This window comes from Myotis davidii, unplaced genomic scaffold, assembly GCF_000327345.1.
Source record: "Myotis davidii unplaced genomic scaffold, ASM32734v1 scaffold704, whole genome shotgun sequence".
NCBI classification, from domain to species: Eukaryota; Metazoa; Chordata; class Mammalia; order Chiroptera; family Vespertilionidae; genus Myotis; species Myotis davidii.
Window position 1 is genome coordinate 405939 of NW_006296284.1, and position 6252 is coordinate 412190.

General features: G+C 31.6%; 1 protein-coding gene across 1 annotated transcript in view; it reads left to right on the forward strand.

Annotated features, from left to right (window-relative positions):
• Positions 1-6252, forward strand: part of LOC102757166 (adhesion G protein-coupled receptor L3-like) — a 361454-nt gene that overhangs the window by 184869 nt on the left and 170333 nt on the right. The gene's annotated exons all lie outside the window — the stretch shown is intronic.

The following is a 6252-nucleotide window of genomic DNA, read 5'->3' on the forward strand; positions in this document are numbered from 1 at the left end:
GTTTATTCTCTGGGGAAAAAATTTTGAAAACCTTAAAGGATCTATTCAGGCTCCTGGGGGTGGGGTGGGAGGTGGTGTTATGTTGAATCTCTTACCTTTAAGAATCATTTTTTTTCAAATAAGAGATTTTAAAGTTTAAATTAAAGATTTTACTCTTCTGTATTTTACTCCAAAAAAAAAAATGGATTGAGTGTATAGTTCTAGAAATAGAATGGGTGAGTTATAAATTGGGAAGTGGAGAGCAATAATACTATGTAGATTGAACTAGTTTGTAAATCTGGATTTTGTAAATAGATGTTCTGTTGAAATTTCTGAAGTGATCCATTCTTCATGTTATTTTAGAAATATTTTTATTACACCCAGCAGGCTAACCTCTGAATGATGAAATAATAAAGTGATTTAGCTTTCATATATTTTACTTTGCCTTGAGAAAAAAGATCATTGAACAATGTTTCACTAAAACTTTAACACTAAAAATTTGTCAGTGTCCTTTTTGATAAGCCCACAAATTTAAATGAAGGAGCAATTGAATTTTGGATATTGATTGATTTAAAAAATATCCATTTTAAGTGACTCCTCCTCCTTAGATATCATGGAGTGAGAATTATTAGCCACTGTAAATGTATTGACAGTAAATGCCAGGACAGTCCCACTTGAAGGATATATTCCTTTTTGCTGAAATAAGCTATCTTATATTTTTCCTAATCTAGTAACACTTAAAACACGGCAAAAAATTTCATATTTAAAGTCTTCATCCAGCCTTGGTTCTTGGTTAGCAAGATTAATTCATGATAGTTCTATCAACCTTATCTGGTTCATTATTACTTTGTAAAGTAATGTCGTCTATGCCCTTCCTGGCTTTTACTCGCTAACTGTATTTATGGAGCCTCTGGTACAGAGCACCGTCTTTCTTGTTTTGTTTTACACTTTGACTTTATTGGTAGACTCCTGAAATATGAACTAACCTGGTTAAAGTATCTTTCAAAGTCTAATATTATTTTAAAACTGAATCAGGTGTAGAACACCTGTAAATAAAGAATCTCCTTTTCTCTTTCCTTTCTTCTTCTCTTTTACAAGTTCGTCTCTTTTTCTCCTTCCACAAGTGTCTTCCTAACCTCTGGTTCCCCTCCACACACATACACCCTCCCACACACCAGTCCTTTCTTTATCCTTTCATACTGTAAAGGAAGAATAACTTGTACTGGGTTACTTGAATTTATTCACACATTCTAATTACATATAAAATTCCTGAATGGAGTATTTATAGAACAAGACAATCCGTTGTTTGTAAAGAAAACATAATACAGAAATAGAAATTGTTCATAGAGTCAAACATTACTTAGTTAGTATTTATTCAAATGTCAAAAAAGTATTTGAAGTAAAATTGCTTACTTCATTTAATACTCAGATCTTTACTAATAGATAAATAACATTAAATGAACTGTGTGACACTCTAGAGGTGATATTTATGTTATTCACAGTAGGAATTAATATTAATTAGTAAAGGGTACTTCAGAGTAGTTTAGAAATGATTTTAAAGTGTGTTTTATGGCTAAGGATGTAATCTTAAAAGCAGATTATACTCAGCATGAGCTCAATTTTTTTTAAATAACATAAATTATAAATATTATTAGTTATCCCTATTTCATCTTTTGGGTTAATCCCATTAATTTTAAAGGTTAATTTCACAAATGGTCTAAGGTGTTTAGGTTGGTAAATAAAGGTAGAAAAGGGATGAACTAATAATAAAGAAATGTGTCTCTTCTGTAGTGAATGAATAAAAATTCTAAATGAATACTTAAAACTACTAGTACTGGTTCTGGTAATTCTTGACCTATTCGGGGTATCATGTAAGCTCTATGGGCTTCACTTCTCCCCTACAATTTGAGGGCATTGGCTTAATGACGAAGGTGTCTTCCTGACTCTGAGTGTTTAACATTAAAATATTCCCTCTTGCTCTATAAACTTAATTTCCTTTGGGATTTTCGGAGTGGGGAGGAATGTCATTCATGTTTGCTCTTATATATAATAAGGTAGACAAGAAGCTCAATCAAAATGACAGAGTATAATTTCCAAATTTAAAATGTTGTTTTGACTAATGCAATGAATTTGACTTACATATAGGTAGAGGCAGTGAGTAGCAGGGCCCATGATCAGCACAAGTGTGCCCCTGAGACAATATAATTTTCTGCAACTTAAAATAAGCAGCAAGAGAGCATATATTTCCTTAATGGAGTACCAGGAGCTTATCAGCTCCTATTAGAATGTTCATTTAAAAAAAAGAAGAAGAAAAGAAAAAAGATCCAGTTGAATTTTGAAACCTCGGGTAAGTAAAAAGGTTTTGCATACGTTATATCTTAATGATGCATCTAGAAGCGTTAATTCCATGTTGAAGAGAGAAATGTTATCATTATAGGAATGAAATATTTACTACAAGTGGATTTGAGAAACAAAGATATCATATAGTTTCATTTATTTCCTCTGCATATTAGTCTATTATAAAAGTTTTTGCTCCAGTCGAACAGGCAAATGAAATATAGAATACAAATAATCTATAGTATGTAAAAAGGAGAAAAACCAATAAACTTTATTTTGTAGAGGAGACTAGAAAGTCAGCTAGAAATAATCCCTCCGGTTAAATCCGGCACTCTGCAAAAGAGAACCATCACTATATACTGTCCACGGGATTCCCTGTGAATAACTGGCAGTGTGAGGTTACAGTAGTCACAGCTCTTTCTTCCTTCCAAACCCGCTATTGTGCTGCTAATTAGAATTGGATATTGGTGGTAGTGGAAATGAGGGAGACTATCAATGTTACTTTGTGCTAAATTTTAATCACACAAGTTAGGACATTCAGAATTATGGTTTCCATGGTATCCACAACACTGAGCCCTGTGTGAAGGCATTACAGTGGGGGTCTTTGATTAAAAGAAAGTAAACCAGAAGTGAAACAAAATGCTCCATATGTGCAGCTAAAGTTACCAAAAAAAAAAAAAAAAGTCCAGTTCCCTTGTCCTTAATTATATTTGCTTAATAATATGTCACGTGTTTGTGCAGCACACTGAAAGGTCTGTTGTAATTCTCATGTGGATTCTGTGTTTTCATTAGGTTTTAAATGATTACTCTCTAGCACCTTTTGCATTTTAAAACTTTATTATTTTCATTTTTAAACTATCTACTGAATTTGACTTCAGGGAACTTAAGATAATTCATGTTAAAGAGGATTTTCTTTCTTTCTTTCTTTTTTTTTAAATTGATTTTGTTGTTTAAATGTTTGGATAGAATTATAATACTGGTTTGCTTATATGCTTTCAGTTTGAATACTTGGGTTAAGAAAGCTATTAAAGGTTTAATTTTTATTAACTTAATTTTTAGAACCAACATGAAAAGAATCCCAAGCAAGAAATGAAATTAATTAATGTAGGGCATGTAGATCATCAGATCTATAAAAATATTGTAACAGTAAAACATAGTTGGAGACACTAGGTAATAAAGATAAAATGTATTTGTACAGGATTTATTTTTCAAGAATACATTTTAGTCAAGAATAGGTATAATAAATATTAAACCATTATGTTATATTCCTTTAGCATTATTTATAGAAATGTAATATTTAGTATATAATGAAAAGCAAATGTGTGTCATACAGATACATATATGTATTATACAAGCATGCTGAGAAGTCTTGTTTATGGTGTAGAACAAGAAGGCCTGTTCAGTAAGAAATTTTCATGTAGTATAGTATTATTTATTGAGCATCTATTATGGGCTTAGTTGGGCTAAGTTTGTACTTACTTGAGTTTATAGCCTCTCAGTTTTTCTGAGAATAAGTATAAAGGACAAATAATTTTCTACAAATTCGTCTCTAAATAAAGAAAATGCTAATTAGACAGAAAATTCTCATGGAATAGTTCAAAACATGTAACATATATTCAGATGGTAACATGGATTAGGCACTTTTCTGTTCACATCTATTTTTATAAATTCAACACAACTTCCATTGGTAATTTGAATAATTGATGATCCATTCTCTTTTGAAGCAATGGTAACATTATCTACATGGATTGATAGGGTCAATAAATAACATGTTTTTTCCATATGTGAGTTTTAACCAAACTGGGAGCTAACAAGAATTTGGGTAGATGCAAATAAAAACGTTAATAAAGCGATTGGAAAATGTAGCACACACACAGCTACAATAGGCTGCCTAACATCTTATCCCAGAAATAAACAGTTTCAAGCTCAGAAGGATACATGTAGGGTGATGGCACTATAAATTGTCTAGATGGACTAATGCACCAGAATCTGTGTTTCCTGTGTGTGCCTGGTTGCCCGCAAATGGGAGAGGGACAGTAAACTAGCTGGGTATATCAGGTCCCTTCCTTACAGTTAGTGATATCCTTTTCTTCACTTCAGAGTGAGTACAGACTGGCAGATGCCAAGAACAATCATTAAATATGATTTCTCGTGAAAAATTAATTTAGTGGAAAGGTTTTTTTTATCATGTTTTATTCATTCATTTATTAAATCAGTCATTCAACATGTCTTTTTAGTTACCTTATGTATTAGTCTGCTCAACATACCAGAATAAATGCATGGTCTATAAAAATTATTCATTTGAATTTGAACCAACTTACCTGAAAAAAGTTTAGAATCACATCATTTGACACTTCTTTGTCCTGGCTTTAGTATTTGTTAATATTGAAGATTACTTGACTGGGTATTACTTCTAAGAAGTAGAGACATTCTTTCATTCCATCATTTTTTTTTATCACCACCCTGAATGAAAAATAAAAATCTTGATACTGCATAAAAATAGTTTAGTCTAAATTGACACTTTTATTCTTTGTAAGAAAAAAAAGTTTGGTTAATGTCAGTCAAAAGGGAAAATCTATGTTTTCAATAATCAAGTGAAAAAATATCGGAATCATAATTAATGCCAGACATAACCATCTTTTGTCTTTTTAGAACTCTTGCAAATTTCAAGTTTCTGCAAATTGCAAACTGAAATCTAAAAATACTTGAAATATTAATAAGATTAACATAGTACCTGATTGGAGATATATAGATATATCTATCTATCTATATCTATATAGATAGATATCTATCTATATAGATATAGATAGATAGATATAAATATATATTGCTGACATATAAGCAAAGATGTGGTGAGTATGCTTACAATGAACTCCACTTGGCCAGAAGTTCTTTGCTAAACCCTTTCCCAGGCTTGATCTTGGAAAGTCTTCATAGCAGCTACTTACATCTTTGCAAGGAAATGGCTTTCACTGAGGAGGGAATGTAGATGTCAAGAGTCTTTGGAACCATTGCTACTTGTTTACTATGGATAATATAAAAATATCGGCAGTTTAAAAAACAATTATCATCTTACAGTGCATAAAGGATTCCTTTAGGAAAGGAAACAAAAAATGTCATATGCTTTGACAATTTTTTATGTGTCAGCAACTTGGTTTTAATTTTAATTGGTATTATAGTAATTACTCACATATGCCAATACTGTATGTAAAGGGCACACTTCTGTAAGAAGTACTATTTGTAAACTCTTGGTACTGAATCATACTTATATTGGTTATGATCTACCTAGTCTAGATACATATCTGTAATAATATCCAAAGGGATTCTTTAATTTGAGATTTATGATGAAAATAAAACCTTTAGATAAGACGGACTGAAATATTCTTTGGCATGAGAACTGTCCATTAAACTGAGTGGGATTCCAAACTGTATTCTGGTTCATATCATGTATTGTAGCTGATTCAGATCTCCTGTAATCCGAAAGTAAAAAAAGATAAAATGTAAAATTATGGGTAAATTTTGGTGCTGACTATGAGATGGAGGTGTATATGTTTTAAATTTAGGGATGTGAAGTGGAATTTGGATCACAGGTTTTGACCCTAACTTTGCCAAGTTCTTATATTGAGGAGCTTCTTTGCGTTATATCAAAACAGTGTTTTTCACATTGCCAAATGCTAAGCTTTATAAGCAGTGGTTCTCAACCTTCCTAGTGCCGCGACCCTTTAATACAGTTCCTCAACCATAAAGTTATTTTCGTTGCTACTTCATAACTGTAATTTTGCTACTGTTATGAATCGTAATGTAAATATCTGATATGCAGGATATATTTTCATTGTTACAAATTGAATATAATTAAAGCATAGAGATTAATCACAAAAACAGTATGTAATTATCTATGTGTTTTCCGATGGTCTTAGGCGACCCCTGTGAAAGGGC